General features: G+C 37.5%; 1 protein-coding gene across 1 annotated transcript in view; it reads left to right on the forward strand.

Annotated features, from left to right (window-relative positions):
• The window catches only part of LOC309498564 (uncharacterized protein), a 270,271-nt gene that overhangs the window by 140,885 nt on the left and 113,838 nt on the right, over window positions 1-15,548 (forward strand). The gene's annotated exons all lie outside the window — the stretch shown is intronic.

Here is a 15,548-nt window from a genome sequence, read left to right on the forward strand (position 1 = left end):
TTGGCCAGATAATCAGGCAGTGTGGGGAAAAAAGTGGCATTGCAGACGGAATTTTATGAACGGGTCCAAAACGGACCTAGGCCGGATACGATGCTCATATGAACGGGTCCAAAACGGACCCAGAGCGGATATGCAGCTCATTCGCGGATCCAAAGCGAAGCCGGGGCGGATGTACCCATTTATGTACGGATACGCAAAGGGACCGCAGCGGTGTCAGACCGGATCCGCGAGCCGGTGTGCAAGTGGACGCAGTTTCGGATCCGCTTTCTGGATCCGTTCCGGAGTTCACTGTACCTCCGCGGCGGATGCGTTTCGTAGTCAGTTTGCTGTCTGGGAAGTGATTGGTGTTTAATCTTTCTGCTGGTGAAACGGAGTTATAAAGATAACATCAGATGTAATGCTTCGGTGTGACGCGTCTTTAGTATAATTTTCTCATGTCTTAGCCTGCTGCGGCTTTTGGATCGTTTTTTGAGTATACGCCACTATATCAGGTGTCTTCAATAATGTTCAATCATCACTAAATGAATCACTTAATTATCTCATTAACTTCAACACTCTTGAGTGTGGACTCATACACTCCCAGGAGTGTTAATTTAACACTGGAGTTTTTGCTGTGTACAAAGAGCCGTAGTTAACTGACAAGCTGAGCCATATCGCATTAATTATCGCTGGTGATACGTCCGCGATATTAATGCGATATGGCTCAGCTTTTCAGTTAACTACGGCTCTGTGTAGTAAATGCCGCTCCATCTGAAAGCAGGTGATGGCGATTTACTACTAATCAAGGAACCGTCTTTACTGATGAGATGCGCATAACAATATCGTGCGATATATCGCCCAGCCCTAATGTGTACTATATCTTCAGATATACTATCTACTAGTATGCAAGTAATATCACAGGTTTATCCTGGACAAACAACTTTTCTAGCAGGAATACTATAGAATGTTGGGGTTTCAGCCAGTCCTGCAGGGGGCGCAATGCAGCAGAGCCAGCAGAAGGACTGTCGATGTCGAGGCCATGAGGCCTAGCATCCTTTGAAGGTTCTGAGAGGGCAACGGGCCCCTACTCTGAACAAAGTCAAAAGCCGTTGAATGTTCTGAGCGCGCTCGGGTGTCGGCCAAACCTTTAGCCAAAGTCTTACTGCACCCAAGAAGATTCTCTGACTGGGGAGCAGTGAGCTCTTGGTTACGTTGATTCTGAGTCCTAGGCATCCCAAATGGCTGAGGAGCACAGATCTGAGAGAGTTTAATTCCGCCTCTGACTGGGCCAGAATGAGCCAGTCATCGAGGTAGTTGAGGATGTGCATTCCCTTGTGTCTCAGGGGAAAAACACTGCACCCATGCACTTCTTAAACATGTGTGGTGCCAGAGACAGTCCAATGGTAAGACTGTATACTGGTTTGCAACCCATTCGAATGCAAGCCTCAATACCGGTTTGTGAAGGGGGGCAATCTGGATATGAAAGTGTGCATCTTTCAGAACCAATGAGAAAAAACAAGCCCCTGGGCATACTAGCATGAGGATTCGATTCAAAGTTAGCATCTTGAACAGCCATTTCGTGAGGACGTAGTTCAGATGTCTGAGGTCTGGGATGGGCCTGATGCCGCCATCCTTCTTGGGAACGAGGAAGTAACGGCCATAGAAGCCTGACAGCATTTTCGCCAGTAAGCTCAGTACTTCAGTGCGGAGGACGTGAGCCACATTGCTCTTCACTGAAGCATTGACTTTACCCGCAAAGCGGGGTGGTCTGTGAGCGAATTGGAGCGAGTAACCTCATGTCATCATGTCCAGAACCCATTTTGACACACTGGGGATAGCTTTCCCATTTTAGACATTTTGATTATTTACGAGGAGACCGTTTTCAAAAACTTGACACCTGATGTTAACAAGCAGAATCACTGAAGGAGAAAATCACACCGTTATGGTGATCAGTGTTTGCTTTAGTTGGGCCCTTGACTTTTTAATGTACCCTTATTTTAACACTTTTGAGTGTGGTCTAAGATAAATTCCCAGGAGAGTTAATTTAACACTGGAGTTTTTGCTGTGTATATATAGATGAAGTGTGATCTTGACGCTTCTGTCAGTGAAACACTTCTGGAGGTTGTGAATTTGTGGTTTCACAAGCACAAACTTAGTAGCCTAATAAAAGCTTCATGGTACACACACACACATATAGCACACATGTGTTAGTGATGTGATGGGAAAAAAAGTGTCAAAAAAAATAAAATAATTGTTCTCTGACAAATAATCAGTAGCTACAATAGCTGGCCTTCCATCCAAACTTAAAGTTTATAAATTTTGCGTTTCCATCACTCGTTTCTGATGCGATACTTCAAAATATGCATAAAAACAGGGTGATGGAAACATAGCTAATGAGAGGATAAATATATGTTTGTATTGATTTGTGTGGATCTGTTCATTCAAAGCACTTTGTTCAGTGTCAAACATAACACTTCTTTATGGACTTGGTTGGTTTCTGGACGCCACTGTACAGTTCAGCTCACTTTCTGATCCAGAGCTTTTCAAAGTCAACACAGTTTTACACCAGAGATATTTCTGATCGCTTCTTCAGCTGTATCATAGAGTCAGGACTAAACACTCAGCTGATGAGATCATAGGAAGTAACCAACCAGAGGAAGAGCTGATGATGTTTAAAGGAAGAGCTGTAACTATATATAATGAAGAGGAAGACTGACAGAAACACAAAATGGCTGATAAGTGTGATCTGTGTCTGCTGGGACTGATCATTCTCTCTTCACTTCTCACAGGTAAAGAAATCTGTATTTTCTCTAAAGACATTTAGTGGAATTAGTCTGGAAAGAGTTCATTTGAACATGCTCAGTTTATTCTTGCACACATTCACGTTGTGATCTCAGAGTTGTGTATTGATACACACAGATCATACTGTATTATTCCTGATACTGGACATAGTGTCACTCAAACATCTGATGATGAAGAATTATCTTCATATTAAGAGTGTAACGCCCGTTTCACACATACTCCGTGTGCATATTTTTTTCCGCACCCATGTTAACAGGTTAGAGCTTTCAAACTTCATGTGGATGCGGTCCGGTGATCCGTTCGAGGTAACGATCGTTTTCACACCGAGTCTAATTTTGCTGTGCTGTGCTGAATTAAAATGAGTCAAAATGAACACAGATTAACATGAAAATGTAGTAATCTCACCATAAATCATCTCATTCGTGGATGTGGAAAAACAAGTTCTTTGTAACATGCAAGATTGCATTATTGTATTAAAATTTAAATGCAAAAGAAAAGGCATGAGTCGGCTGTTTTTGTCAATTTTAAGTTTTAATTTAAAATGTTTGCGACTTTAATATAAGTAGGCTACATGGTTAATATTTTACCACTTGCTTGAGCAACTTTATATATATAAAGTAGCATTGAATAATACGTTGTTTAAATTGTGTTTAAATGTCTATTAAAGAGTGTATATGTGTACAAAGAGAATCGCAATGCTGACAAAACTTGTGTTTGTGGTACAGCCGCGGATCAGTTACTGTATGCATATGTGAAAGCACTACGCACTGCAAATGGAGTATGTGTGAAACGGGCGTAAGGGTGGATTTCCTGCAGAGGTTCAAGCTGCAAGACTGCCGGATGACTAAAGAAAAGTTGTCAGCAAGATGGTAGAAAACTGTACATTTCTTGTCTATTCCACCCACTGCTACTTATACCAACGACGGAAATAAGCGCAGTTACAATAGATTAATATGTGGGAGAGCGTTGCTATAGAGAGTGGCGATATTGTATTGCAATATGTAGCACTTCAAAGTTAATACCAAATCAAAACTGTTTAGAACATTATTTGTAATTGAAAAGGTTTAATGACAAAATATGGTTATAGTTATACTTAAAATAGTAACAAAATGTATGAGATGATGATAATTTATACCATTAATCTTAGCCAGCATGTACATGTTTCCTGAGAGAGAGAGAGAGAGAGAGAGAGAGAGAGAGAAAGAGAGTGTGTAAGACAAAGAAAAGAGGAAGTAAAGAGAGAGAGAGAGAGAATTGAATTTTACACTCCTTTATTATCACATTCTTCTTTACAACTCCAACTCCTTTAAAAAATTTACATTTACAACTTTTTCCTCCAAATTAAAACCTTAAAAAAAAACTTAAAGAAAAAAGAAAATTACAAAAGAAAAATGTATTGTTCCTCTTCATCAACTGTACACAAAGCTTTTCCTATTCCCCAAATTTCATTAAAAAACATTAAATTATTTGTCATTTTATAGTACACAAATTCTGCTCTAATTCTTGCCGTTATTATGGCCTTTAAAGTCAGATCAGGGTCCCCTGAAACTTCACCTTTTAGTTTCCGCTTCCTTGTCAACCATATTGCCAACTTTGCCTCGCCCACTATAAAGTTTATCAAGGAAATATTCTTCCTCTTTGCAGCAACATATTTAAGACCAAAAATAAAATTCACTGTGCTAAACACTTCTCCCAATTTTATAAACCAATCTTCCAAGGTCTGAAATAATCTTCTTAATCTAAAACATAGCAAAAAAACATGATCTATTGACTCCTCGGCATTGGACACTGACAGTATACATTTACATATTTAGCATAAAAAAAAATAATAACAAAAACTTACCGTCAAATTCCTCGTCAGTTTCGTCAAAGAATGTGTCCTGTTCATCATCACAATCATCCTCCAGAAAATAATCCGCAATAAAACCGGTTAAATCATAATTTGGGGCAATTCCACCGAGATTAATATCAAGCAAGCAGCTATTTTCCGTTCCTGCTCATACTTCGGTGTCGCCGGCGAAGCCATGTCCATGTCAGATGTCAAAACAATTTGCATTAACGTTACCATCCAGCAAATAACACGTAGCAGGCCAAAAATGTCCTTAAAATAAGTTTAATATTATTGGCAGAATACTAAGCTACAAAACAAATAAGCAGTTCTTAAAATATTGGCTATGACAAGAAAAAATCACCACAGACATCTACACCCGGCTTAAATCTCTCTCTCTTTTTTTCATTGTGTTGATCTGATTACCGGCGCCTGCGGATTGATATTAAAGTCTGTTTTGACACAGCAAAGACACAGAAAAGAAGTTCCTGAACCGAATGATATACGAATCAGCAGTGTTGTTGCGCGAAATAAACACAGAGACGATTGAAATCAACGTTTAGGAAGCCCACGGCCGTTTTTTTTTTTTTTTGTTGTTTTTTTGCAAAAGTATAACGTAGTGTCAATAAAATCATTAATTTCAGTATTTATCATGTTATAAATGAAAATGTAAGTATTGCATCTCAAAACCATTGGTATAATCTATCATTTACAGCAATAAACACACATGGACTATTTTTGTCATTTTTATGGCTATGACAACTTCACAGGCGGGGTCACATTTAATCATCCTTTGGTTGTTCTTCAATGGCTGCAGAAATATTTAAGTCTGGAAATTCATAATGTTCTTCATTGTTCTGTGGAGTCATCTCATTCGCTTCTTGAAACTGTCTCAATGCAGAAGGTAAAACCGAAAAGATTCTCTGTAGTATTATATTCATGAACCTCACAGACTTGATGCCAGTCAGACAACACATCTCCTCAGGACTTTTCCATTTGTTGATAGTTCTCAAATCGGATACTCTTGTACAATGAGCTTTTGCCAATACAGATCTCAAGCTCTTCAGACTTAGTTCCTTGGCTTCTATCAGAGGGTTGCTGAAAAGAGGTTCATGTTGTATCCAGCTTCCAGGATCTGAAAACTCTCTCTCTACTTTAAAAGCAGATTTCCATGCTTTTAAAACTGACTGATAAAAGGATGAAGTACCACTCAAATTCAGATCAGTCAGCCTTATTAAAAACAACTGTTTATCATATTTAAAAATGTCCACTTTTTGCAATAAAGCACAAGCCGTATCAGTCCACATGGAATTCCCAGAATACAACAGTCTTTGCACTGCTTGGATTCTAAAGGTCTTAATTCGACTTTGTATGTCCATTAGTCCATGTCCACCTTCATTGACGGGCAAAAAAAGCACAGCAGCCTTTGTCCAGTGATATCCAATTAATCTCTTTTGGATTTCACAAACAACATTATTTGGTGGGTTCATTACAATCATTTTATGCCAGATCATAGAGGCAACTAAGTTGTTTGTCACTAGTGCCCTCCCCCTATATGATAGCTTAGGCAACAACCACTTCCATTTGGACAATTTTCCACACACTTTTTCAACCATTCCCTCCCAGTTCTGTTCCTGATATCTTTCCCTCCCAAGAAATACCCCTAAAAACTTCAATCCTTCATTTCCCCATTTAATTTCACCTGGGAGTACTGGAGGAGGCTTCTCTTGCCAATTCCCCATAATGAACCCTTCACTTTTGTTCCAGTTGACCCTTGCAGATGAGGCCTTTTCATAAATATTAAGACTTTCTTTTAATGCTTCAACATCATTTTTGTTTTTGATAAAAACAGTGATATCATCTGCATAAGCGGATACTTTAATAGGCCTTTTTTCAAACCCTTTAACCATAAAACCTTGTAATTTTTTTCTTAATTGACATAATCGGCTGTTTTTGTCAATTTTAAGTTTTAATTTAAAATGTTTGCGACTTTAATATATGTAGGCTACATGGTTAATATTTTACCACTTGCTTGAGCAACTTTATATATGGGTGTTTCTGCAACTACGGGCACTTTTAAGTCCCAGGAGTGAAATTTTAGATTTATGTTAAAATTTGTCATTTGATGTTTCATAAATATAAATGTAGTGTCAATACACACCTTGACATAAATAATTATGAATAAATAATATGATTTAATGTAAAATTATGAAGCATTTATAGGTCCAAACACCATTTTTGCTCATGTCCCACACCCGTGGTTTCAATGTTGAGATACTTAAAATTAGCTCATTCTTTTACAATATGACATTATTTCAAATGGAATTGTTTAATATACAGATTCATTTACAGAATCTTAAAATTCTTTGTATTATTTACTGATCATTTTTATGATTTTTTTTAACTAAATGTGCCTGTCCCACACTTTTGAGTCCTTACCGCAACAATGAAAAAAAGCTTTTATTATGAAATTTTATCGAACACAAACAAGTCTAGTTTCTATGGAAACAGAAACTATCACTTGAGCACATTGCTGACAGACTGGACCACCACACTACCTCACTCACAAGATAACAAAAAAATAAGGTAAACATCATCTTTTCTGCTCTAGTATTTATTGTGCGTCCTTACCATTCAGCTTAATAATTGTGTATTTATAACTACATTTGAAAAATAAATGTATTTTACTGTTGAATTCATGTATATTAAGATGTTAAGATTCAAAACTAATGTGGTAGGCCTTGATAGCTGCCAATTAGCTAAAATATTAGCAAAAATGTAATTTCCGCAACATGTCTTTACCGCAGCAAATTTAGGTGTTGCGGTAAAGACCTTGTGTTGCGGTAGAGACAAATTCAAGGTGTACTGTATATTAAATGACAAATATTCAGTATATTATTAGTACTGAAGTATATATTTGTATATTTATTAGTATATATATATATATATAAACATGCCATTTTTTACATAAAAAAAAATTTTTTGTCCTTACCGACTCAAGATGTCATTACCGCAGCACTGCTCTATTTTCATTTTTTTTCACATTTTGATTTGCAAAAAAAATATTTTTACACTTAAGTTGAGATGATTAACACATTGAAATTGCAACATCTGTCATAAAAAGTTAATTATGTTATCTTTTGTGTGTATGGAAACAATTGACATCTAAGGTTACTGTACATTTTTTACATGGCATAGAAAAAAACATGAAATTCCCTATTTTGTATATAATTTTTTTATATCAGTATTTACAAAACTGCATCAAATTTGAAAAGCTATTTAAATATGTAAAAAAAATTATAGAAATTACTAAAGAAAAATTTATAAAATGAACGTTATTGTAACATTGCGGTAAGGACACTTTTTTTAAGAAGATGACCCGAAAAACATAAAAAATAAACATGTTCCAGATTAAAATCTTAACGACTACATTCTATTTTGTGTAAATCTTTATATGTATTACAGACTGTGATGGTTAAAATTGAAATTCATAGAGGTTGATCTTTTTAAAATTGGGATAGTCAAAAGTGCCCGTAGTTGCAGAAACACCCATATATATATATATATATATATATATATATATATATATATATATATATATATATATATATAAGTAGCATTGAATAATACGTTGTTTAAATTGTGTTTAAACGTCTATTAAAGAGTGTATATGTGTACAAAGAGAATCGCAATGCTGACAAAACTTGTGTTTGTGGTACAGCCGCGGATCAGTTACTGTATGCATATGTGAAAGCACTACGCACTGCAAACGGAGTATGTGTGAAACGGGCGTAAGGGTGGATTTCCTGCAGAGGTTCAAGCTGCAAGACTGCCGAATGACTAAAGAAAAGTTGTCAGCAAGATGGTAGAAAACTGTACATTTCTTGTCTATTCCACCCACTGCTACTTATACCAACGACAGTAATAAGTGCAGTTACAATAGATTAATATGTGGAAGAGCGTTGCTATAGACTAGAGAGTGATGATATTGTATTGCAATATGTAGCACTTCAAAGTCAATACCAAATCACGTTAGTTGTAATTGAAAAGGTTTAATGATAAAATATGGTTATAGTTATACTTAAAATAGTTACAAAATAGATTTATGAGATGATGATAACTTATACATGTCTTCCAATAGCACTTCATCGAGTTTAATTGTACATGTTCTACTGTTATGCAATCTTAGCCAGCATGTACATGTTTCCTGAGAGAGAGGGAGAGAGAGAGAGAGAGAGAGAGAGAGAGAGAGAGAGAGAGAGAGAGAGAGAGAGAGAGTGAGAGAGAGAGACTTTGACTTTTAAAGCTCTTTTAATCAAACAACTAATTTAAAAACATTCTTTACAATTCACCAATTAAACAATAACTCGACAAGCTCATCTCTTATCACAAGAGCATTTTTCACACTCCACCTCACATAAAAAAAATGCATGTTATTTGTTAATTTATAGTATGCATATTCCATAACAACCCGGCCCTCTACAAGAATTTTAAACATTCCAAGCAAATCAGCATCTTCTCCTTCATTCTTACATGTATGGGATTTTAAAATAGACAGCTTTGCCTGTCCCACAAGAAAATTACCAAGTGTACATTGTACTTTCCATTCTTTCTTATACTTCACACCAAAAATGAACATATTTTTTGTAAACATAAAACCAAGCTTAGTCAATATTTTATCCAACAATTCAAACAAAGGAATTAATCTTGAACAAACAGTATCGAGAATATTGCAAAAAGGGCATGCAGATAAAACCATCTCATTAAATTTTGATACAAAACTATTAGTTGCCACAGCACAATGGAGTACTCTCCACTGGAGATCCCCAGACCTCTTAGGAATAGGGGGCTTATACAAACACCTCCATGATGGAGTTATTTCCGAAGAAATTGATAGATGTTCTCTCCATTTAGTATCAACACGTCTTTTCAATTGAGTATAAAACAAGGATTTCACACACATACAATATAATATCTTTTTGTCAACATTATGAAACAATACATCTTCAAATCTTTTCAATAAAGTATCATTTAAATCTTCATCCAAATCAAGACTTATGTTAACTCGAAGATCTGGAAAAATCATAGGCCTTTCATCATTCTCAATAAAATTGTTTACATAGGTCAAGAAAGACTGAGGAAAAGATTTTTTAAGATCTCCAATTATCCCTTCAACACATCTTTCTGATCTAAGCCCAACTCTATTAGCTATAGATGTAGCCGTATACCATTGACCCTTTGAAAAATCAATTAAATCTTTTACAGTAGCTATTCCTGTGTTTAAAAACTTGTCAATTACTGAACTCAGAATGGAAGAATTCCTTTTAAAGAGAGGATTAAAAAACAATGGTTCTAAAACACCATAATGTTTATCATCATCTCTACATTTTTTAAACATTTGCCAGGCCTTTAATACAGTTACATACAAGTTAGAAGAAGAAACACTTACTCTTGGATTTGGATTTTGGACAGATTTTTTCAATTAGGAATAACTGCTTAGCTAATCCAACTCCCCCAATACTTTGTAAAACAGACAAACCTAATGCAATCCAGGGTATCTTATCTGAACAATATAATAGCCTTTGTAATGTTTGAAACCTCATTGTCTTAACTCTCGCCTCCAGATTTATAAGTCCTTGACCACCTTCTACAACTGGGAGATACAAAACTCCAGGAGGAAGCCAATGATAACCATCCCAAAAGAATTTAACAAAGACTTTTAATACCAGTCAATAACTCTTCAGGTGGATTCAACACTGTAGATCTGTGCCACAACATTGAGGCTGCCAGATTATTAACGATTAAACATCTCCCTCTGAAAGATAACCTCGGGAGAATCCATCTCCACTTCTGTAGTTTCCCCACAGTTTTATCAACTAATCCTTCCCAATTATTTTTTTCATATAAGTATCAGATCCTAAATATACCCCAAGAACTTTAAAACCATCTTTGATCCATTCACATTGTTGTGGGATTTGAGGAGGATCTATATCCCTCCACTCGCCTAACAGAAGGGATGTACATTTATCCCAATTGATTCTAGCAGATGTAGCTTTTTGAAAAGTTTTCAAACTAGAAGTCAAAGCAGCCATATCATCAATGTTCCTTATGAAAACAGTTATATCATCAGCATAAGCTGTGAGTTTTACAGGTGGGATCTCTGGAAAACCAGGAATACAGAATCCATATAGTCGTTTTCTCAAATTTGACAACAAAGGCTCAATAGAAATTGAATATAGAAGTCCTGAAAGAGGGCATCCTTGTCGTATACCTCTTGTTACTGCAAAAGGTCTAGTTAAACAACCATTAATCTTAAGCATACTAGATGTTTCACTGTAAAGCAGTTTAATACAAGAGACAAATTGTGGTCCAAAGCCAAAGGCCTTCAGAGTCTTTAGTAAATAAAAGTGATCCACTCTGTCAAAAGCCTTTTCTTGCTCTAAAGATAAGAGTCCAATATCAATTTGATGTTTTTTAGCAACTGCAATAATGTCTCTTAGCAAAAACAAGTTGTCGAAAATTGTCCACTCAGGGATACAGTATGACTGATCCTCGTGAATTATAGTTGCCATACATTTCTTCAACTTATTAGTTATAGCTTTTGACAGTATCTTAAAATCAGTACACAGCAACGACACAGGGCGCCAATTCTTCAAAAGTCCAAGATCTCCTTTCTTAGGGATTAATGTCAACACTGCCCTCCGACAGCTTAGGGGTAAAACACCTTGATTAAAGGACTCCAAAAAAACAGCATACAAATCATGTCCAATCACATTCCAAAAGCTTTTAAAAAACTCAGCAGAGAGACCATCCACACCAGAAGATGTGCCACTGTTCAGCCCTTGCACAGCACTTGAAAGCTCATCAAAAGTCAAGAATTCTTCCAATTCCATCTTTTCTTCTGTAGACAACTGTGGAAGATTTAGAAGAAGTTCTTCAACTGCTACTGCTAAATTCGGACTGATAAAGTTTTTCATAAAAAGAAATAGCAGAAACTATAATTTCTCGTTGATTGGTTATTTCTTTACCATTAGGAAGTTTCAGTTTGTGAAAACATTTCTGCTCTTTAGATTTTTTCTCCAGTCCGAAAAAAAAAGCAGTTGGAGCATCCATTTCATTGCACTTCACATATCTTGTTCTGACAAGTGTCTCCTTCTCCTGCTCTTCCAATAAATCCTTCAAAAGGCCTTTGTTCTCTTTAATGATATCACCTCCTCCCTGATTCTGTTGAACCAAAATGAGGTTCTTCATGATTCCTATCCAATTTATGATCTACCGTACAATTAAAATCACCACCTATAACAACAATCTTATCATCTGAACACTTCAACAATTCTTCAGAAAGTTTCAGAAAAAAATCACAGCGCTCACTTCCTATATTAGGAGCATAGATGTTATAAAAAGAAAAACTATTATTGCCTATTATTAAATCAGCTCTAAGAAGGCGTCCTGGTATTATTTCTAAGAAAACTATTATCTTTAACACGCTTTGAGAATAAAAACGCAACACAGCACTCACGTTCGTACCATGACTAAGACTAATACTGCCCTCCCATTCATTTATCCAATCTGTCTCATTACAGGCATCAGTATGAGTCTCTTGCAACAAAATTACATCTGCTTTTTTAAGTTGTAAATACTTAAATAAAGTCACTCTCTTTCGTACATCCCTACATCCATTTATATTTAAGGATCCGATATTAAAGGATATCATCAGGATGAAAAAAGAGAAAATGAATAAATGCCAATATAGATGTAATTTCCAATACATAATAGGCTACCTCTTTAAGGACTTTTCTTTACTCTTTTTCTGACAGCACTTACAAACTTTTTTAAACGATAACGCATAGGCTGATCTAATTCCTCAAGTGTTGCTTTCTTCATAGCCATAGCAGAGGAATCAATAAAAAGCTTCAAATCAGGAAAATACGTTTCAATCTTTGGTTTTCTCTGTTTTTTTGTAGCATTCATTGAATTCATCCAATTCATCAGTGATTAAGTCTGAACACTCACTATCTGAATCACTGTCAACATCCTGTGATATTGGTTCAGCATCATTTTGGGACATATCCCTATTTGATGCTTGCACCTCATCCAAGACATCCCTCACTTTAGACCCATCTTGTTCTCCAGATTGTTCTACCTCCTCCACAATCTCTACAGGGTCATTCGTTTCACTCTGTCTAGCATCAGGAATGATCGCATCCGTTTCTGTAATCTCAATATTGCCACCCTGAGGCAACTGTTTTCTCATTTCAGTAGACGCGTCAATTTCCGCATTCAAATCAACTGCAGCACTTTCTGTAGTCGGTTTAACCAACTCGTTATTCTCCAAAACAATTGAATCTTGCACTGAACCATTCTTTGCGCTTTGAGCCTCTTTAACCACAGGACAACCTGTTTTAATATGGCCGTATTTTCCGCAAACAAAGCATTTCATAGTCTCAGTAGTGATAAAGATTGTATAGTCCTTACCAAACACTGTCAATTTAACAGACACATCAAGCATTTCAAATTCAGCGCTTAATATCATCAGAGCCTGACGTCTGAAAGACATGACATGTTTCAATTCCGGATTTTTCAGTCCTAGAGGAATCATTCTAATCTGCCCAACCAATTTTCCATAACGAGCTAAGATAGACTTGAGCGCTTTATCAGAAATAAATGGAGGTACGTTTGACAACATCACTCTTTTAGAAAGACTAGACAAAGGTACAATTGGAACAAATACATCCTGAACAGTCAAACCACACTCCACCAATTGACTAACCATTTCGATTTCCTTCAGAAAAACGACAATTGCTTTATTCATTCTTGAAGCGGACATCATGTTTTGTGCACCTATTTCTCGACCAATAGCGACCAAAACACTCTCAATAGACACGGACTCATCTGACGGCATGCACTTGCACGCGTGCCGAGCAGACAAACAGGAAAATCCATCGGAATTTGAGCCCATCTTTATCAGATAAACTGACAAAAATAGCCACTATAACACCTTCTCCTCTAACTTACAGCAATATTCAAAATAGATAAATAAACTCAGAAAGGAAAAGTTCGACTCACTCAGCAACTCCACACACTCCTTGCTCACGCGCTCCCCACAAACACGCCGCACATGCGCACAGAGAGAGAGAGAGAGAGAGAGAGCCCTAAGAACTATCGACTATTTTTGACTGTCAAAATGCCGGCGGAGCTGCAGTGAGTTGTTCAAAATCTTTCTTTTTAGTGAACTCTGTGTACACAATGTTCTCAATGCTGGAGTTCATGTGTAGAGCCTCTGGTGATACTTCCAGCAAAGTTTCATGTTGTGTCGAGCCTTCTTAGTGTTTTAAAAATAGCGATTTTTGATGCATAGTCGTGCTGCATTCACTCCCATTCAAAAGGCAATTTGACCGAAAACGTAAATACGGTCAAACTTAAAAGTACCGTTTACATTTTAATTATGCTTTTAGACGAAGGTTCGCCTCGGTTAGATTAACAAAAAGTCAGTTTGTCAGATTGAGTCTTGATGTTTTAATGTTAGTTTTTCTCTGGCTGCTGGAACTGTGTGTTATGGCAAGAACAGTAAAAGTAAAAGTGTTCTAGTGATGGGTCGGTCATGAACGATTCGTTTATTTTGAACAAATCTTTAATATGACTCAGGACTACTGAGTTGTCTCAGAGAGTGATTTGTTCATCTTGTGTCGACCGCACATGCGCAAAATCCTATGGGTTCTGTACTGGAAAGAGAAATGATTAGTTCATCTCTTGAGTCTTCGGGTCTGATTCTTCTGAGTCTTTCGTTCTTTTGACACCTGACGTGATGTGACAGCGCTGGACACATAAATGAGTTAATAATTCCCAAACTTTCTTATAAACAAGCGTGTAGTTTTATTAAAAGTTACATGCTGCGTTTTTGCTCTCAATCTCCATTTCTTATAGCTTTCTTATTTCTTTCAATTCAAATTTTTGGAATTTCTATCATGATGGTTCTTCTCCATATGAATGTACCAAAAGAGTTGGTAATTTAAACTTTATCTATAATGAGGAAAATCACTTTGATAAATATACTACTACTACTAGATTCCCACTACTAATGTGATCAGATGATGTCATCTACTTGATGATGACGATAACGATATAGTCATCATGTAGTGCTCTGATCAGCTGACCTCTTCTAGACTGTCATGTGTGTTATTCATTACATATAATTGATTAGAGTAAAACATATAGAAAAACACGAAACATTTTGAACTACTGTTTCACTTAGATACACTCAAACCTCAAGAATCAGCGCGTGAATCTCAATAACGGTGACGTGCTTCATAAAGAAAACCAGGGATGGCCAAACTCGGTCCTGGAGGGCCACTGTCCCGCAGAGTTTATCTCCAACCCTGATAAACTCTCCTGCCTGTATCAATCTCGATCGCACAATCTCGATCGCACCCTTCGCCAGTAGGGTGGCGACCTCCACTCTCATGACAGGGGCATTGCCACCGACCATAGTGAAGCGGACTCCCCTGAAGCGGGGAGGAGACCGTGCGAACTGAATCGCGTAGCCGAGCCTGATGGTTCTCGCGACCCAACGGGACAGTCTGGGAAGCTCCCAAAAGCTGTACCAGCGGGGTCAAGCGAGCCAGACGTACACTGGTGGTGCAGCGAAGCGAAATGACCGGCCCGGACGTGGGTGGCATAGCGGCCCGGTGTTGGGGCACGGTCATTAGCCGCGCCCTGCCAGAGGAGGCCAGGGGAGGACCAGCGTCCCACGGGGGCGCACTCTGGCAGGGGTCTGGCGACAGAAGGGGACGAGAGTGGCGAGGCTCGTGAGCGGCGCGCACTGTCATCCACAGCCTCTTGGGGCTCGGAGGAAGGGGCATCAGTTCTTGAAATAAGAGATTCTCCCACGGCCCTCCACCGGGGGACGGAGTGGCCCTGCTACCAACTCCTGAAAAGAACT

This window comes from Leuciscus leuciscus, assembly GCF_965113295.1.
Source record: "Leuciscus leuciscus genome assembly, chromosome: 1".
In the NCBI taxonomy this organism is placed as follows: domain Eukaryota; kingdom Metazoa; phylum Chordata; class Actinopteri; order Cypriniformes; family Leuciscidae; genus Leuciscus; species Leuciscus leuciscus.